We start from the raw sequence: 20,683 nt of genomic DNA on the forward strand, positions 1-20,683 counted from the left end.
GATTAGAAAAGAAATATATTTTTGAACAATCTTAATGGATAGAACAAAATCTTCAGAAACATGTGCTTGATGTTATACAAAAGCTTTAACTTTAAAGAAATGGTTGGTATTTAAGAAAGAAGTCTGGTATAAAAATTTAAGTTATTAGTAAAGACTAACAACCAGAAAGAAGAAATGTGTTTAAAATATTTTATTATTATCTAAAAGGAAGAGAATTTGGAAGACGGTGTTGAGTCGCAGAATAAATTATGCACAGTTTTAGCACTTCCTTAGTGAATCTTTTAGACAAAGACTTTGGTGCTTCAAAATAAAGAATTCTGTTCAAGCTATAAACTCACTCTGCCGTAATTGCTATGTAGCAGTTGTTCTAAAGAAGGCAAAAACAAGCAACCTCCTTTTCCCTAAAGTCTGAAGCCATGCAGTCATGTCCTGGAGAAAGTCATTATAAAAGAGCCTTTTCCATGTGTTGAATCTCTTTAAGGATGTATCTGTGGATTTTATTCATCATTTCATTTATCATAAGTTTCAAAGACAAGTAATGCATTAAGTGTATTTGGTAGAGGGAGTTGCAGATTCTTAGAATTGGTTGCAATGCCTCTCAGAGGCAGTAACGGGATAAAAACTGAGTACAAGGTATGTGATGTAAGGAGGGCTGGGATCAACTTTCCATATATCTGTTTACTTTAAAGTTGATGCCATTTGCCACTCAGTGCTAATTTAAACACTCTTACAGTTTCTAGCTTCTTTTTGTTCCTGTATTTTGAGATCTCTGTATTGGCAAAAGGTTAGTGAGACCTGCAAATCAGGGGTTTGAGCACCTGTAACTCTCTGTGCACACTTCTACCTTTTCACATAAACCAATATTTGATTTGAGGTTGTCTCTCCCAGGATAGTGTGAGCTACTTAAGGGCAAGGTCATGACTTACCCTCTTCTATGACTTACCCCCTTCTATGACCTCACCTCTCTGCTGTGTCTAGGTTGCAGCAACTACGCAAGGTGTCTGAAAAATAACACTGGTGTACTAGCTGGTTGAACTATGCTTTATTCCATATAATTTATTAAAATATCAACTATGATATTGAGAGCTCTGATCTCTGCATTTTTACTCATACTTTTCTGTTCCAAAGTGTTTTTTTTTAAATGTGAAAAGAGTCAATTTAGTAATTAAACTCAAGAATGTGGACATTAACTCCTTAACATGATAATCGAAATAAATTAGTTGTCTGGAGCTTAGTTAAACTCTTCAACTCTTCAATTCTAGCGCAAACAAATGTGTATTTGTTAACACTTGTCCTCTAAGAAAATTTGTTTTTGTTTTCCCTCCAATGATAGCTTAAGAATTTACTACTGTGCCATTTTAGTTACAAAGTCTTGACATATTTAGAGGACTTGGACATATATATCCAGGTATTTTTGGAATTCTTATGGAAAACTCACATTATCAATTTTTCACTTCCATCATTTCACTGCTGAGTAGCTAGATAGCATGCGATCTTTATAATTCTTTGCATTTAGTTTTTCAAATAACACACTTTGAGGACATCCTGAGCAATTACATTATTTCACAATTTGATACTACTTCAAAGACAATCTTATCATAAGAACTGTGCTGTTATCTTCTTCCATAAAATGCAAGGCAAATAATTAGGTTACCATTTGTTTTTGCCTCATTTTCTTTTGTAACATGTTAACTAAGGTCTTTCCTGATGGCCTAACTGATTTTCAGGCTCATATATAAAAGGAAAGCAAATCTTATTTTCTTTACTTTGAAACTCCTTTAGCATATTCAATTTCTTCTGCAATTTTGTTTTTACTTTTGATCTACTTGGATAGTCTCTTCATGGATATTCTCTAAAAATATAAGAAAGCAAATAATTTCTTTTTTATTTAGAGCTGTTGAATTTGCCAGTTTGCTGTGCTGAATTTTGATTGAGTTTATGAGCTTTTTGATGAGGCACATGTTAGTTTTTATATTTATAGTAAGTTTTAAAAACTATCTTCAGTTTTATTGAAAATTAGTGATTTAAACATGTGTATCCTAAAACTCCTTTCTGATATTGTTATCTTTTATTTAGTATTAGAAGGAAGTGTTTTTCTTTTAAATTTCTCTGCTAGAAAAATTAGACTTAATTGTGTAAAAATCACACCATCATTTTTGTATGTGTTACTGAAAACCTATCTCAGTATGCCTCTTTTCCTATATGCTCAAAATTTATTTTATCCAGAGATAGTTATTTGCTTTACTCTCCCTCCCTCTACTCTATTTATAAAGACTGGTGTTGGGTGCCCCACGCTGACATTCAGACCTTCGCCCAGCCAAATGGCCTTTATCTCTGAAGACCTGGGATTTCTCTCATGGAGTATTCACATCTGAGAACTATTCTGGAAACTTTATAATAAGAGCAGAGTAATAATTTCCATGTATTGAGCACATACCAAGCGCTACATGCTATGCTGGTTGCATCATACATTTTCCTTAATTCAATTCTCACAATAACCTTACAGTATTGGAAATATTATGTGTCTTTTATAATGAGGAAGCTTGAATTAGACAGTTTGAGTAACTTAATTTGGATCAATTATAAGTACAAGCGATGGGGATTTGAACTCAGGCTGGTGGTCTCTGGAACCTCTGCCCTTACTCTTTGTGCTTGGTACACCATAAATGTATTTCTGTAAGTGCAACAGATTAATTAATGTCTCCTGCATTCTCTAATTTTTGGTTACTGTTCGTAGGCTGGCTTCCTAGTCTTTTTCTCCTATAGCTGGTGACCATTTAAAAATTGTGGTAGTGCTTCCTAGTGCTTTAAATATGGGAAACTCTTTTTTTTTATAACCATCAATTTTGTGGACTTTTCAACGTGGTCGTAATGTTTTAGAATAATGATTGAATAAAGTATGTGAAGGCAAAAGCCACCAGAGAATTCCGTAATGCTGTGAGATGAAGTTGCATTTTATTTATTGCAATAGTATCTACATATTTTTAACTGCAAAACTACAGATACACAATTATTAATAAACTTACAGAACATTTCATTGGTAGTGTGACCTTCAGTTTTTAATATCAGAGCTTTATATTTGCTTGCTTCCTTATGTCCTTGCCCTGAAATAATATCTTCTACCTCAAAATTCTATACATACTTTATTTTCTCTAAATAATTGGAAAGTAGCCATATATATGTGTATATATATAAAATACACAGAATAGAATAGTACTCTACCAGGATGTCTTTCTCTTAATAGCTGTTACCTGAGAGTGGTACTTGGCGAGGGGTAATTTAGTTTGCAGATGGAATTAAGGCTACTAATCAGCTGACCTCAAAATAAGGAGATTATTTTGGATGACGTGGGTGGCCCAATGTAGTCCTAATGTTAATTAAAAGATAGGAAAGGAAGGCAGAAGAAGAAAATAATATGTGACAACAAAAACAGAGATCAAAGTGTTGCCATATTGGCTTGGAAGATGGAAGGAGTGGCCAAGAGCCAAGGATGCAGGTGTCCTCTAGAAGCCAGAAAAGTCGAAGAAAGGAATTCCCCACTAGAGTCTCCAAAAAGAATGCGGCTGTGTTGGTGACTTGATTTTTAGCTCAGTGAGACCACTTCATGCTTCTGGACTCCAGAACTGCAAGATAATAAATTTGTGTTGTTTTTTGCCATGAAATTTGTGGTGATAAAGTAGCAATAGCAAACTAATTATATATATTTTTATTTACATACATTTCCTTGTTTTGCAAATAGCTTTTATGCTAATAAAAGTGCTACTTTGTATTTCTTTACAATAAAAAATTCTACTTTTGAATTTTCTCTCTCTCTTTTCTCTTAGAACTGTGACCTGAAAAGATTAATCATATCATCATGTCAAGATTTAACATTAACATGATGTAAACCAAATTCACCCTTCTGTTACAGTTGGTTACACAGTAAGCTTCAAGAATTCATTTTCTTATAGAACATGTTCTTACAGGTCTTATAGAAGGGGGACCAGAATAGAATGATTTAATTGATTATTTCTTCTCATTAAATAGGAATACAGTTTTTCTCTAACTTTTTCATCAGTAGAGTGCTTTATTTATTTATTTTTTTGCTAAACTGTGGTTCTTTCAAAAAGAACGTCATGGCATCGCTTGCAAACCTCTGGCAGAACAGCTGTAGCAACAGTGTTAAGTCTCACACTGCTGCTGTCATTCTCCAAGGGGAATGACCAAGGTGATTTAAACAGGAGCAACTATGAGACCTTTGCTGGGACCTTAATCTTCTCCTAGAAAAATAAAGATCTTGCAAGCCTTACTAAAAGATATTATCTTTTATTCATTCAAAACACCATTATTGATATCCTACTGTGAATACATATAACCATCTGCCCTGGGGACATTCACAGCTTGTGAGGAATGAGACTGTGGGACTTTGGCAAGAAGCCCATTGCATATGTTTGGGAAACATCCAAGAAGAAAGTATTAATTCTACTTTGGGAAATCTGAGTAAGATGTTGTGGTAGGGAGAAGAAAGAGTATCACAGGAATAGGGAGCTCCATTTGCCAGGTGACAGAAATGTCAATGTGCATGCTGGAGTATTTGAGTGACAGTTAGAACCTGACAAGCGATGAAACTGTTTGGGTAGAGGGATAAGGTTTCAAAGGGTCTATAATGTCATATTAAAGAGGCTGGAATTTATCCTGTTTTCAATGGAGCGCCATTATAGATATGTAATTGGAAGTGTGCACAATAATATTTATGTTTCCAAGCAACACAAAGCAGCAATTGGAGAGAAGGGATATCTAAGAGGAGATATAGAAGAGTGAACCCAATGATGAGGTGATTTTAATTGAGCTTCCAGTTCCACTAGACCTCTGTGATTTACAAGCAGCTAAAACAGCATCTGACACATCGCAGTAGGTATTCACTAAATATGTATCAAGCATTATTGAATAAACCAATGAATACAGGCCTACATTGAAACTGGATGGATTTTTAAAAATTGTAGGAAATTATAAGTACCCCAACTAGAATGTAAGTTCTAGAAATAGAATGTAACAGGTTATATATAGATAAGTTGTTTTCTTCCTCTGAGTTATTTTAATTTTTTAAAATTTTGGATTTTCTGTAGTTTGAATATGATACGCTTTTTTTTGTTGTTGTTTGTTTGTTTCATAAAGAATTTATCCTGCTTGATATTCTCTGGGATTCCTGGCTCCGATGTTTGGAATCTGATATTAATTTGAGGAAATTATCAGTCATTAGTGCTTCAAATATTTCTTCTGTTTCTTTCTCTCTTTCTTTTCTTTACACAGGTTACCTTTTTTAGTTTTCCCAAACAGTTCTTGGACATTCTGTTATTTATTTATTTATTTATTTATTTATTTATTTATTTAAGTCCCTTTTTTCTTTCCATTTTCATTTTTGAAGTTTCTAGTTAGGTATCCTGGAGCTCAGGGTCATTCCTCAGTTGTGTCTTGTCTACCAATGAGCCCGTCAAAGGCATTCTTTATTTCTATTACAGTGTTTTTGATCTCTACTATTTCTTTTATTTTTCTTAAAATTTCCATTGTTCTGCTTCTATTGCCCATCTGCTCTTGAATGCTATCTACTTTATCTATTAGAGCTCTTAGCATACTAATTATAGTTGTTTTAAATTCTGGTTCTGATAATTCCGACATCCCTGGCATAGCTGGGTCTGGTTCTGTAGCTTGGTTTCTCTTTATATTGTGGGATTTGTTTTGTTTTGTTTTTTGCCTTTCAACATGGTTTGTAACTTTTTTCTTAGTAGCCAAACATTATGTACTGGGTGCAGGGAACAATAAGAAATGAGCCTTTACAAACGTGTTGGTAAGGTGTGGGGAAGGGGAAGTGGTCTATAGTCCTATGATTAGGTCTCGGTCTTTTAGTGAGCCTGTGCCTCTGAACTGTGAATTTCACAAGTGCTTCTCAGTCTACCTCCACCCTTCATAGGTGGGACAGGATGGCTGGACTAGGCTGGAGTTGAGAATTTCCCTTCTCCCATGTCAGTTAGGCACTGATAGAACCCCAATAGCTTAGACTCTGATATGGCAGTTTCTCTTGAGGGCAGCTGTTGTTAAGAAGGACAAAATGCTCTGGTGTATTTCAAAATGTTTCCTTTTCCTCCCTCTGCTATAAGCCCCAGAAAATTTTTCTCCAATATTCACTATGAGAATCTGGTTGAGCTCCTGAGGTAAAACTCACCAATGTAGGCATCTCTTATGACTGGGCCCCCTAGAGTTACTGACTCTCAGAGTTATCCGCTCTGAGCCTCTGGCAATTCATCAATTACAGTTCAGGGTTTTCAACCCCGGAAGGTTTTTGCTGGAAGTCTCTGGTCTTGTAAGCTGTGATTTTCTGTACTCACCTGTCTTCTATCCAATTTGGGGGCAGCAGTTTGTCCTGTGACCTCACTTCTCTGCATCTAACAAGAGTTGTTGATTTTTCAGTTTGTTCAGTTTTTTACTTGCTTTTTGCCCAAAGTGACAACTTCCAAGTTCCTTACTTGCTGAGCTGGAAGTTCTGAATGCTTGCTTTTTGCAGTGGTATGACATGTTAATTCTAAAACTACCAGATGTGCATTCTTGGTCTGAGAAAATAAATTACTATGAAAAATGAGAGCTACTTTTCTGTCTATTGAAGGTAAGCTTAAGAGAAGGTAAAGGAGAAGGTCAGAATAAGTCCTGTGGTATTGGATTTAGAATAGTAGGTCTCAGCCGGGCGCGGTGGCTCAAGCCTGTAATCCCAGCACTTTGGGAGGCCGAGACGGGTGGATCACCAGGTCAGGAGATCGAGACCATCCTGGCTAACACGGTGAAACCCCGTCTCTACTAAAAAATACAAAAAACTAGCCGGGCGAGGTGGCAGGCGCCTGTAGTCCCAGCTACTCCGGAAGCTGAGGCAGGAGAATGGCGTGAACCCGGGAGGCAGAGCTTGCAGTGAGCCGAGATCCGGCCACTGCACTCCAGCCTGGGCGACAGAGCGAGACTCCGTCTCAAAAAAAAAAAAAAAAAAAAAAAGAATAGTAGGTCTCAGCATGAACTCAGTATGTACAGGTATATATACATACATGTATCTAGATCTAGATATATATATACATACATGTATTTAGATCTAGATATATATACATGCATATATATATCTAGATACATACAAAAAATTTGTGTATATATGCAAACATATTTATGTCTTCATATGTATCTAGATCTAGATATATATACATACATATATACACATATACATACATGTATCTAGATCTAGATACATATGTAGACATAAATATGTTTGCATATATACATAAATTTTTTGTATGTATCTAGATATATATATGCAAGTATATATATATCTAGATACATATATATACACAAATTTTTTTTTATCTCTGTCCACTGACAGGTTGTAGAAGCTATACATCCTAAAATTAGTGAGCCCATCTAGCACCTAGAAGCTAGTTTCTAAATATCAATTTCTAATAAAAGGAGCCAGGCCTCCTTGGAGAAATGGCTGATTCCAATGGTGAGACAGTGCTATGAGTTGAACTCTGTCCTCCTTCAATTCATAGGTTGAAGTACAAAACCCCAGAATCTTACAATATGACCTTATTTGGAAATAGGATCATTACAGGTATATTTAGTTAAGATGAGGTCATTAAGGCAGGTCCTAATCCAAAATGACTGGTGTGTAAAGGGAGAATTCCACTCAAAGATACAGAGACATGTGAAGAGGGGTGACAATGTGAGGAGACACAGGAAGAGGTGGCCTTCTATATGCCAAGGAGAGAGGCCTGGAACCAATCTTTTTCTCATGGCCCTCAGAAGGAAACGACCATGCTGACACCTTGATTTTGAAGTTCTAACCTTCAAAACTGTGAGATGACACATTGCTGTTGTTTTCACCACTTGGTCTGTGGTGCCTTGTACAACAGTCATAGCAAACTAACAGATGGGGTAGCACAAGGTTAGTGTGGAGTATCTCTGATTACTGAAATCTCAAAAAATGATGTCGATGTGTAAAAAAGACATAGGGACCATCTTAAATATGAGGAAAATTTGAACAAAACACAATTAATGATACTAAAAATTGCAACCCATCACATAAAAAAATCAATGAGTTCATACTGACATGAAAAAATGACTAAATAAATTGAAAGGAATGTTCTTGTCTACAGGAGATTATAATTAAAAATGTAGAAAAAATGATTAGGAAATCACCTTTTGCCAATAATTACAATAAATCTTTTCAGGAAAGAATCATAAATGAACATTAAAATGAAGGGAAGATGACGTTATAGAAAATAGTATATTTACACAATCTTAAATTATCATCCTACAAGAAACATTAACTACAAGGGGAAAAATAGTAGCTTAACCATGAAGAAACCTAGAAGACGTTACCTTAATGGAGTGATCAAAATCAAGATCACAAACAATGGGACAGATTGATACAATGTGCCTCCTGATAGATTGCACCAAGAATGATGAAACATGCAAGAATGATAAAGTGTAAAAGATTAACATTTAGGGGGCGGAGCAAGATGGCCGAATAGGAACAGCTCCAGTCTCCAACTCCCAGCGCGAGCGACACAGAAGACCGGTGATTTCTGCATTTTCAACTGAGGTACTGGGTTCATCTCACTGGGGAGTGCCGGATGATCGGTGCTGGTCAGCTGCTGCAGCCCGACCAGCCAGAGCTGAAGCAGGGCGAGGCATTGCCTCACCTGGGAAGCGCGAGGGGGAAGGGAATCCCTTTTCCTAGCCAGGGGAACTGAGACACACAACACCTGGAAAATCGGGTAACTCCCACCCCAATACTGCGCTTTAAGCAAACAGGCACACCAGGAGATATATCCCACACCTGGCCGGGAGGGTCCCACACCCACGGAGCCTCCCTCATTGCTAGCACAGCAGTCTGTGATCTACCGGCAAGGCAGCAGCGAGGCTGGGGGAGGGGCGCCCGCCATTGCTGAGGCTTAAGTAGGTAAAGAAAGCTGCTGGGAAGCTCGAACTGGGTGGAGCTCACAGCAGCTCAAGGAAACCTGCCTGTCTCTGTAGACTCCACCTCTGGGGACAGGGCACAGTAAACAATAACAAACACAGCAGAAGCCTCTGCAGACACAAACGACTCTGTCTGACAGCTTTGAAGAGAGCAGTGGATCTCCCAACACAGAGGTTGAGATCTGAGAAGGGACAGACTCCCTGCTCAAGTGGGTCCCTGACCCCTGAGTAGCCTAACTGGGAGACATCCCCCACTAGGGGCAGTCTGACACCCCACACCTCACAGGGTGGAGTACACCCCTGAGAGGAAGCTTCCAAAGCAAGAATCAGACAGGTACACTCGCTGTTCAGAAATATTCTATCTTCTGCAGCCTCTGCTGCTGATACCCAGGCAAACAGGGTCTGGAGTGGACCTCAAGCAATCTCCAACAGACCTACAGCTGAGGGTCCTGACTGTTAGAAGGAAAACTATCAAACAGGAAGGACACCTACACCAAAACCCCATCAGTACATCACCATCATCAAAGACCAGAGGCAGATAAAATGACAAAGATGGGGAAAAAGCAGGGCAGAAAAGCTGGAAATTCAAAAAATAAGAGCGCATCTCCCCCGGCAAAGGAGCGCAGCTCATTGCCAGCAACGGATCAAAGCTGGACGGAGAATGACTTTGACGAGATGAGAGAAGAAGGCTTCAGTCCATCAAATTTCTCAGAGCTAAAGGAGGAATTACGTACCCAGCGTAAAGAAACTAAAAATCTTGAAAAAAAGGTGGAAGAATTGATGGCTAGAGTAATTAATGCAGAGAAGGTCATAAACAAAATGAAAGAGATGAAAACCATGACATGAGAAATACGTGACAAATGCACAAGCTTCAGTAACCGACTCGATCAACTGGAAGAAAGAGTATCAGCGATTGAGGATCAAGTGAATGAAATGAAGCGAGAAGAGAAACCAAAGGAAAAAGAAGAAAAAGAAATGAACAAAGCCTGCAAGAAGTATGGGATTATGTAAAAAGACCAAATCTACGTCTGATTGGGGAGCCTGAAAGTGAGGGGGAAAATGGAACCAAATTGGAAAACACTCTTCAGGATATCATCCAGGAGAACTTCCCCAACCTAGTAGGGCAGGCCAACATTCAAATCCAGGAAATACAGAGAACGCCACAAAGATACTCCTCGAGAAGAGCAACTCCAAGACACATAATTGCCAGATTCACCAAAGTTGAAATGAAGGAAAAAATCTTAAGGGCAGCCAGAGAGAAAGGTCGGGTTACCCACAAAGGGAAGCCCATCAGACTAACAGCAGATCTCTCGGCAGAAACTCTACAAGCCAGAAGAGAGTGGGGGCCAATATTCAACATTCTTAAAGAAAAGAATTTTAAACCCAGAATTTCATATCCAGCCAAACTAAGTTTCATAAGTGAAGGAGAAATAAAATCCTTTACAGATAAGCAAATGCTTAGAGATTTTGTCACCACTAGGCCTGCCTTACAAGAGACCCTGAAGGAAGCACTAAACATGGAAAGGAACAACCGGTACCAGCCATTGCAAAAACATGCCAAAATGTAAAGACCATCGAGGCTAGGAAGAAACTGCATCAACTAACGAGCAAAATAACCAGTTAATATCATAATGGCAGGATCAAGTTCACACATAACAATCTTAACCTTAAATGTAAATGGACTAAATGCTCCAATTAAAAGACACAGACTGGCAAACTGGATAAAGAGTCAAGACCCATCAGTCTGCTGTATTCAGGAGACCCATCTCACACGCAGAGACATACATAGGCTCAAAATAAAGGGATGGAGGAAGATTTACCAAGCAAATGGAGAACAAAAAAAAGCGGGGGTTGCAATTCTAGTCTGTGATAAAACAGACTTTAAACCATCAAAGATCAAAAGAGACAAAGAAGGCCATTACATAATGGTAAAGGGATCAATTCAACAGGAAGAGCTAACTATCCTAAATATATATGCAACCAATACAGGAGCACCCAGATTCATAAAGCAAGTCCTTAGAGACTTACAAAGAGACTTAGACTCCCATACAATAATAATGGGAGACTTCAACACTCCACTGTCAACATTAGACAGATCAACGAGACAGAAAGTTAACAAGGATATCCAGGAATTGAACTCATCTCTGCAGCAAGCAGACCTAATAGACATCTATAGAACTCTCCACCCCAAATCAACAGAATATACATTCTTCTCAGCACCACATCGTACTTACTCCAAAATTGACCACATAATTGGAAGTAAAGCACTCCTCAGCAAATGTACAAGAACAGAAATTATAACAAACTGTCTCTCAGACCACAGTGCAATCGAACTAGAACTCAGGACTACGAAACTCAATCAAAACCGCTCAACTACATGGAAACTGAACAACCTGCTCCTGAATGACTACTGGGTACATAACGAAATGAAGGCAGAAATAAAGATGTTCTTTGAAACCAATGAGAACAAAGATACAACATACCAGAATCTCTGGGACACATTTAAACAGTGTGTACAGGGAAATTTATAGCACTAAATGCCCACAAGAGAAAGCAGGAAAGATCTAAAATTGACACTCTAACATCGCAATTAAAAGAACTAGAGAAACAAGAGCAAACACATTCGAAAGCTAGCAGAAGGCAAGAAATAACTAAGATCAGAGCAGAACTGAAGGAGATAGAGACACAAAAAACCCTCCAAAAAATCAATGAATCCAGGAGTTGGTTTTTTGAAAAGATCAACAAAATTGACAGACCACTAGCAAGACTAATAAAGAAGAAAAGAGAGAAGAATCAAATCGACGCAATTAAAAATGATAAAGGGGATATCACCACCGATCCCACAGAAATACAAACTACCATCAGAGAATACTATAAACACCTCTACGCAAATAAACTGGAAAATCTAGAAGAAATGGATAATTTCCTGGACACTTACACTCTTCCAAGACTAAACCAGGAAGAAGTTGAATCCCTGAATACACCAATAGCAGGCTCTGAAATTGAGGCAATAATTAATAGCCTACCAACCAAAAAAAGTCCAGGACCAGATGGATTCACAGCTGAATTCTACCAGAGGTACAAGGAGGAGTTGGTACCATTCCTTCTGAAACTATTCCAATCAATAGAAAAAGAGGGAATCCTCCCTAACTCATTTTATGAGGCCAACATCATCCTGATACCAAAGCCTGGCAGAGACACAACAAAAAAAGAGAATTGTAGACCAATATCCCTGATGAACATCGATGCAAAAATCCTCAATAAAATACTGGCAAACCGGATTCAGCAACACATCAAAAAGCTTATCCACCATGATCAAGTGGGCTTCATCCCTGGGATGCAAGGCTGGTTCAACATTCGCAAATCAATAAACATAATCCAGCATATAAAAAGAACCAAAGACAAGAACCACATGATTATCTCAATAGATGCAGAAAAGGCTTTTGACAAAATTCAACAGCCCTTCATGCTAAAAACGCTCAATAAATTCGGTATTGATGGAATGTACCTCAAAATAATAAGAGCTATTTATGACAAACCCACAGCCAATATCATACTGAATGGGCAAAAACTGGAAAAATTCCCTTTGCAAACTGGCACAAGACAGGGATGCCCTCTCTCACCACTCCTATTCAACATAGTGTTGGAAGTTCTGGCTAGGGCAATCAGGCAAGAGAAAGAAATCAAGGGTATTCAGTTAGGAAAAGAAGAAGTCAAATTGTCCCTGTTTGCAGATGACATGATTGTATATTTAGAAAACCCCATTGTCTCAGCCCAAAATCTCCTTAAGCTGATAAGCAACTTCAGCAAAGTCTCAGGATACAAAATTAGTGTGCAAAAATCACAAGCATTCTTATACACCAGTAACAGACAAACAGAGAGCCAAATCAGGAATGAACTTCCATTCACAATTGCTTCAAAGAGAATAAAATACCTAGGAATCCAACTTACAAGGGATGTAAAGGACCTCTTCAAGGAGAACTACAAACCACTGCTCAGTGAAATAAAAGAGGACACAAACAAATGGAAGAACATACCATGCTCATGGATAGGAAGAATCAATATCGTGAAAATGGCCATACTGCCCAAGGTAATTTATAGATTCAATGCCATCCCCATCAAGCTACCAATGAGTTTCTTCACAGAATTGGAAAAAACTACTTTAAAGTTCATATGGAACCAAAAAAGAGCCCGCATCTCCAAGACAATCCTAAGTCAAAAGAACAAAGCTGGAGGCATCACGCTACCCGACTTCAAACTATACTACAAGGCTACAGTAACCAAAACAGCATGGTACTGGTACCAAAACAGAGATATAGACCAATGGAACAGAACAGAGTCCTCAGAAATAATACCACACATCTACAGCCATCTGATCTTTGACAAACCTGAGAGAAACAAGAAATGGGGAAAGGATTCCCTATTTAATAAATGGTGCTGGGAAAATTGGCTAGCCGTAAGTAGAAAGCTGAAACTGGATCCTTTCCTTACTCCTTATACGAAAATTAATTCAAGATGGATTAGAGACTTAAATGTTAGACCTAATACCATAAAAATCCTAGAGGAAAACCTAGGTAGTACCATTCAGGACATAGGCATGTGCAAAGACTTCATGTCTGAAACACCAAAAGCAACGGCAGCAAAAGCCAAAATTGACACATGGGATCTAATGAAACTAAAGAGCTTCTGCACAGCAAAAGAAACTACCATCAGAGTGAACAGGCAACCTACAGAATGGGAGAAAATTTTTGCAATCTACTCATCTGACAAAGGGCTAATATCCAGAACCTACAAAGAACTCAAACAAATTTACAAGAAAAAAACAAACAACCCCATCAAAAAGTGGGCAAAGGATATGAACAGACATTTCTCAAAAGAAGACATTCATACAGCCAACAGACACATGAAAAAATGCTCATCATCACTGGCCATCAGAGAAATGCAAATCAAAACCACAATGAGATACCATCTCACACCAGTTAGAATGGCGATCATTAAAAAGTCAGGAAACAACAGGTGCTGGAGAGGATGTGGAGAAATAGGAACGTTTGTACACTGTTGGTGGGATTGTAAACTAGTTCAACCATTATGGAAAACAGTATGGCGATTCCTCAAGGATCTAGAACTAGATGTACCATATGACCCAGCCATCCCATTACTGGGTATATACCCAAAGGATTATAAATTATGCTGCTATAAAGATACATGCACACGTATGTTTATTGTAGCACTCTTCACAATAGCAAAGACTTGGAATCAACCCAAATGTCCATCAGTGACAGATTGGATTAAGAAAATGTGGCACATATACACCATGGAATACTATGCAGCCATAAAAAAGGATGAGTTTGTGTCCTTTGTAGGGACATGGATGCAGCTGGAAACCATCATTGTTGGCAAAGTATCACAAGAACAGAAAACCAAACACCGCATGTTCTCACTCATCGGTGGGAACTGAACAATGAGATCACTTGGACTCAGGAAGGGGAACATCACACACTGGGGCCTATCATGGGGAGGGGGCAGGGGGGAGGGATTGCATTGGGAGTTATACCTGATGTAAATGACGAGTTGATGGGTGCAGCACACCAACATGGCACAAGTATACATATGTAACAAACCTGCACGTTATGCACATGTACCCTACAACTTAAAGTATAATAATAATAAATAAATTAAAAAAAAATAATAAAATAAAATAAAATAAAATAAAATGAAAGAAGTAGCAAGTGAAAAAAAAAAGATTAACATTTAGGAATTTGGGTAAAGTGTATAAGGGAATTTTTTATACTACTTTTATAATTTTTATGTAAGTGATTTTATTTCAAAATGAAAAGTGCTGCATTTGTTAAAAGACTAGGTAAAAAGGATGAGGAGAGGAGAAATGAGGATTCCTGCTGTGTGGTGTTTTGCTTGAGTCATGATACAGGTGGAGAATTACCTGGAAATGCTCGGCAAATCATTGTTGAGTAGATATTATGAATACAGAACAAAGTATAGTGTTAAGAAGCAAGGTAATAAATTATGTTTCATGCATGGTGATATGGTTTGGCTCTGTGTCCCCACCCAAATTTCATGTTGAATTTTAATCCCCAGTGTTAGAGGTGTGGCCTGGTGGGAGATGATTGAATCTAAAGGTTTAGCACCAGTCCTCTAGTGCTGTCTTGTGATAAAGTTGTCATGAGATCTTGTTGTTTGAAAGTGTGTAAAATTTCCCTCTTCACTCTCTCTTTCTCCTGCCACCATGTTAAGATGTGTTTGCTTCCCCTTTACCTTCCACCGTGATTGTAAGTTTCCTGAGGTCTCCCAAACCACGCCTCCTGTACAGCCCGAAGAACTGTGAGTTAATTAAACCTCTTTTCTTTGTAAATTACCCAGTCTCAGGTAGTTCTTTATAGCAGTGTGAGAACAGACTAATACACATGGGAAATTTGCTGTATTCAACTGGTGTAGTGATTCTTTTTAGCAAAATGAAAAAATAAAGGCAATGTCTTGAATACTACAAAAGCAGGTTTTCCCTGTTATCATGAAATTTTAATTAAAATAATTTTAGGATTTATTCTTTCTCAAGAATTAGCTTTTGGAAAAAATAATATGATAACAAAGATATTGTTTTAAAAGAGGACAAAAATAGGTAGCATAATATAGTAGATAAAGATCTACTAAGGTGGTTAGTTAGTCTGAAATTAGAAACCCACTTTCTTTTTTTTTTTTTTTTTTTTTTTGAGACGGAGTCTCACGCTGTTGCCCAGGCTGGAGTGCAGTGGTGCGATCTTGGCTCACTGCAAGCTCCGCCTCCTGGGTTCACGCCATTCTCCTGCCTCAGCCTCCTGAGTAGCTGGGACTACAGGCGCCCGCCACCGCGCCCGGCTAATTTTTTGTATTTTCAGTAGAGACGGGGTTTCACTGTGGTCTCGATCTCCTGACCTTGTGATCCGCCCGCCTCGGCCTCCCAAAGTGCTGGGATTACAGGCTTGAGCCACCGCGCCCGGCCTAGAAACCCAATTTCTAATTCCTAACATAGGTTGCAGCAGGAGAGATCTCTGAAATTATGGGTGACTGAGTTATTAAAGGTGTTTTAGCAGAAAGGCCTTCCTTAGGTGATTGCTATGTATTTAGGCTAAGTGAGCCATATTTGAAGGGCAACTAATCACGATTCACTTCTCAAGTGTCTTATTTACAACATTTTGATTAGTCATTTTGGTCTACTGGGACACATCAGATTCAACTCCAAATCCCGAGAAGAGGTCATCAGCAGGTTTTCAGCAGTGGAGCCGGGTGGATAGGACACCTGAATTTTGATCTGAAGGGAAACCTCTTAAGTCAGCACCCTAGGGAAATGTATTTCTCTGATGCTGTCAAAATCAATGGATCTTTCAGACGTAGTATTTTGTAAACAAGTGCCTGGATATCCACTCTTTCCATTTTTTGAAAAAAATTCCTACTACCCACTCTCCATGTGCACTTTCGAAAAAAAAAACAAAAAAACAGATATCTTTTCTCACTGAAGGCTATGTTAGTTACTATGGTTTATTAAATATAGCTTGGACTCAATCCCCCATTTGCCCTCCCAAAAAAAGCTTCTGTAATAAGTCATAATATAGTTATTTAATTATTTAATAGTCTTACTTTTATTATATTGATTATTCTTACAGGTTAGATGGTCATTTTAATGGATTTTATCACACTGTTGCCGACCGACAGCCTTGTGCTAAATGCATTGTAAACCTCAGGATGCTTTATCCTGTCTATCTGTGCCTTGCACACTAAATCCTATACTACTATACACACTGAATCCTTCAGGGACTGTTCAGGTATATACTGTGAACCTGGGAAGGTGTTAGGAGAGAAACATCCTCTTATTTCTGCAGTTTCTTGGGAAAATTAGCTAGATGATTTGTGAGACTGTTTTTCTTACTGTGTCATTTTGTGCCATAAAAAGCCTTCTGGTGTTAGTGAGCATATCCTCAAGAAAGGAAAAAAACATCGAATGAAGAGGTTTATTGGAGTCTCGCCTTCCTTTGGTATCTTATTTGTAAAGCCAGGCTGCATAGAAAGAGCTGAGATAGATTTTCTTCTTCCCTGCTGCCTCTTTCAGACCCGTGAATAAAGCATTTTGTTATTGATCTGCTGCCGGTACCTCCTGGAGCAATAGTTTTGATCTCTAATTCCTTTAAAACAGTTCTCAGCAACCCAACTCAGGCTGACTCCCTTTTTCTTTAGTTAACATTCTGACATGCGAATTTAGCAGAGGAATGTCTTTTAATAGACTCATGGTTTATTATTTAAGTGAAAACTAAACAACACTAACACACTGGGCAATGGAATGCACCACCGGCTCATGCTTAGATAGCCTTGTTGCTTAAATATAACTCCTTAGGTATCTGCTTCTAAGATCACTTATGCTTGTTTGTCACAATGTGTTTAGCATAGGTTACTCAGTGTGTAGTAACAAAATAGATCTGCATTCCACGGAGATACCATTCTTTACCCTTTTAAAAGTCCCAACTTACATTATTTTGATTGATTATTACATTATTTTGATCTCTGAGAAAGATAAAACTCAGAAACTGGTGAGCTTCTCTGTGGGACAGGGCCTACTATGAGCGTGGCATGGGCTTGCGGTGAGGATGAGGGCTCCCTTGGCCTAGGCCTCCTGAGGCTTCACGCCACTTGCCACTCGCCAGCACTCAGCAGCTCTTTGTAGTTCAAAGAGAGACTCTGCTCCAAGTGTCTTTGGAATTAATAGCTCAGTCAACCAGCAGACATGGTTTTCTCTTCCTAACATCATTAAATCAGTGCTCAAATGTTAAATTTTTGTGTCTTCATTTTTCAAGTGAAGAAAACATTTCTGTTTTTTGAGCATATGCTCAGCAATATGGATGGGAGATAGAAAGTATTAGATTCTATGTTCTAGTTCTCATGGAGTTTTTAATCTAGCAAGGAAAATGAGATACATGTCCTAACAGCAAACAATACAAGACGGGTGGTTATCAGTAGCATCACCAGTAGAAGACATTCTCCTTATAACAATTTTCTCTTTGACACCCTGGATCACATAAAGAAGGCAAAAGATAGTTTAATTCACCAGATAGTGACTCTTTTTTTTTTTTTTTTGACCTTTTAAGATTATCAGAAGAATCAAATCCAGTTGACCCCGTTTATATGTGTGAAAGAAAAGTAAACTATGCAATGATTCTTGTGTAGATGAGGGCTTTCCCATATTATATTTTTTGCAATCTTCTAATTAGCTTCCTTTTCCAACTACCATAACTATTTTTTTCATATAAGAAAGATTTTTATTGACAAGACAGTTTCTTTTTTCAGGAATTCTTTTCTTCCTCCTACTCTTTCATTGACACATAGCATTAGATACTGAGCCCATCCAACACCAGACTTCTCTAACCATTCTGTGCACACTATATTTTAATTTTTATGTGTTTCTTTTAATATTTAAAGTTACATAATTTTCAAACATAAAAATAGGGAAACTAGGTTCTTACCAAGAAGGAAAAAAAATCCAGTAGAGGATTTAGTGGGTTGAATTGTGGCTTCTTAAAGATATGTCCTCGTCCTAATCTTCAGAGCCTGTAAATGGAAAAAAGGGTCTTTGCAGATATGATTAGACTAAGCATCTCAGGATGAGATCAGCTTGTGGTAAGGTGGGGCCTAAATCCAACGACAAGGGTCCTTATACGAGAGAAGACGCAGACAGATGAGCAGAGACACAGAGGAGAAAGCCATGTGAAGACTGAGGCAGCGTTATGCTGTTACAAGCCAAGGGGCACCTGGAGTCACCAGAAGTTCCAAGAGACAAGCATGGATTCTCTCCAAGAGGCTTAGGAGAGAGCATGGCACTGCTGACACCTTGATTTCTGACGTCCAGACTCTAAAACTGAGATAGAATAAACTCTTGTTGTTATAAAGCTTTTAGTTCACAGTGATTTGCTATTGCAGCCGTGAGAAACAAATATAGAGAGCATTCCAGAAACAGAAGATGCAAGAGCTAGTCAGATTGGGAGAGTGGGTTTTTAACATGAAATCCTTGTTAAGATAGAGAAAACTGGGAGAAGAGTAGAATAAAAACTTTGCTCATCAGCATTTATGCCTGTCCTTTCTTCTTTTCTCCTGTTAGAGGAGATTTTAATCTGTAGCCATTGTTCTGATTCTGATATTTTCTCAGGGACCTGAAAGGTACTAAGATCCCTTCTCTGTTTCCTTTCTCTTTACCTGATTTAAGGTTTCATTCCTGCTAGCATTTAAATATATCCTTGTGAATTCCATTTAAAAAGACAAACAAACAGAAAATCTCAATAAGAGAAGAGGTCTTGGGAAACTACACATATCTGTATACACTGGTCAGTTTCATTCTTTTTATACTGCTGCCCAGTACTCCATAGCATGAATATTTCAGGCATTTGTTTATTCATTGTATCCATTTCCCTTGTGAAGCACATATGATGTTTCAACTTTTCCCTATTATAAATAGACCAATGTGCTTCCTTTTTGCACAGGTGGGAGTTTTTCATTAGGGTAGGACTAAATTAGATTATATGATATACACATTTTAAATGGTCATATGTATTTCCAAAATTCTTCTTGAGTCTGTATTGATTTAAACTCCCTCTAGTGTATGCTTATACTTTTCCCCATTCCTTCAATAAAATATAGCACTAGTCATATGAGAAAAAAGATAGCTATAAAAATCCGAAATAATAGTATTTAATGGAGAAAAGAAACAATAAACCAATTGCATGTTTTATCTTAATATTTGCAGGTGTATTTCAATGCATAGAAAAGGTATAAAAGATATATATATAAAAGATTTTTTTGTTAGCATGGGTAAGAGAAACTTTCTTAGAATGGTGGGGGAACTAAAAATCTGTATTTATTGGCATTTAAAAAATATATATATTCGTGTATTGTGATATCAAAAGGTATTTCAAATCTAATATCACAGTGATTGCCAGATGGTCCACTCTCTATGCATCTTTAGAAAATAAATGGTGTCAATAAAACCATAATACAATTCTGTCTTATTGGAATTTTCTATTTTATTCTGAATAAATGAATTCTTTAAGAATTATTGGACATGGATTTTTACCTTATATTATGCTACTGTTTTGGTGTTTTTCTGGGTACAAACTATCATTCTAATGCTTAATTATAATGTAATCCTTCTAAAGACATTAACCATCGTATACAGTGCTAATGATGTACATGTCTCAATTGAAGTGATATCAATATGGTCAGGTGAAGAAAAGTATGTCCCAACTGTCACCACAGCCTCACCTGACTGACCATGGCTCTAAGATTCATTTGTTTTAAATGGTCTCCTGATATTAGATATATTAAAGTGAAATAAACAAAGACATTCATGAAAAGATTTATTGATTCTGTAATACTATTTTTAAGAATCTTCCCATGACTCAATTCTGTCTTCTAGCACAAGTTCTTTCTGTCCTACATAGACGAGCATGTTGAAATGACTGCCTTTTCCTGCTTGCTCTATTTCCTGAACCCACTTATTCACCATTTGACTCCTGCACCTAATACTATATTAGGGTCACCAATGACCTCCTCATTACAAAACCCATAGCGAACATTTCAGTCCTCATCTTGCCTATCTTCACTGACATTTGACATGGTTGATCTCTGTTATGAGACTATACATTTCTGGTTCCCCTTCCCTTTC

The 20,683-nt window shown here is 37.8% G+C and overlaps 1 long non-coding RNA gene across 5 annotated transcripts in view; it reads left to right on the top strand.

The window, feature by feature from the left end:
* LOC105489048 (uncharacterized) overlaps positions 1 to 20,683 on the top strand; it is a 159,844-nt gene that overhangs the window by 114,260 nt on the left and 24,901 nt on the right. For 4 of the 5 annotated variants that reach the window (XR_011623470.1, XR_011623472.1, XR_011623469.1 and 1 more), the window contains one exon: positions 3,825 to 3,921. This is a non-coding gene — a long non-coding RNA (uncharacterized lncRNA). Of the gene's footprint in view, positions 1 to 3,824; positions 3,922 to 4,743; positions 4,936 to 20,683 lie in introns of those variants that run through there. The other variant, XR_011623473.1, reaches the window with a different exon arrangement.

This window comes from Macaca nemestrina, chromosome 5, assembly GCF_043159975.1.
Source record: "Macaca nemestrina isolate mMacNem1 chromosome 5, mMacNem.hap1, whole genome shotgun sequence".
In the NCBI taxonomy this organism is placed as follows: domain Eukaryota; kingdom Metazoa; phylum Chordata; class Mammalia; order Primates; family Cercopithecidae; genus Macaca; species Macaca nemestrina.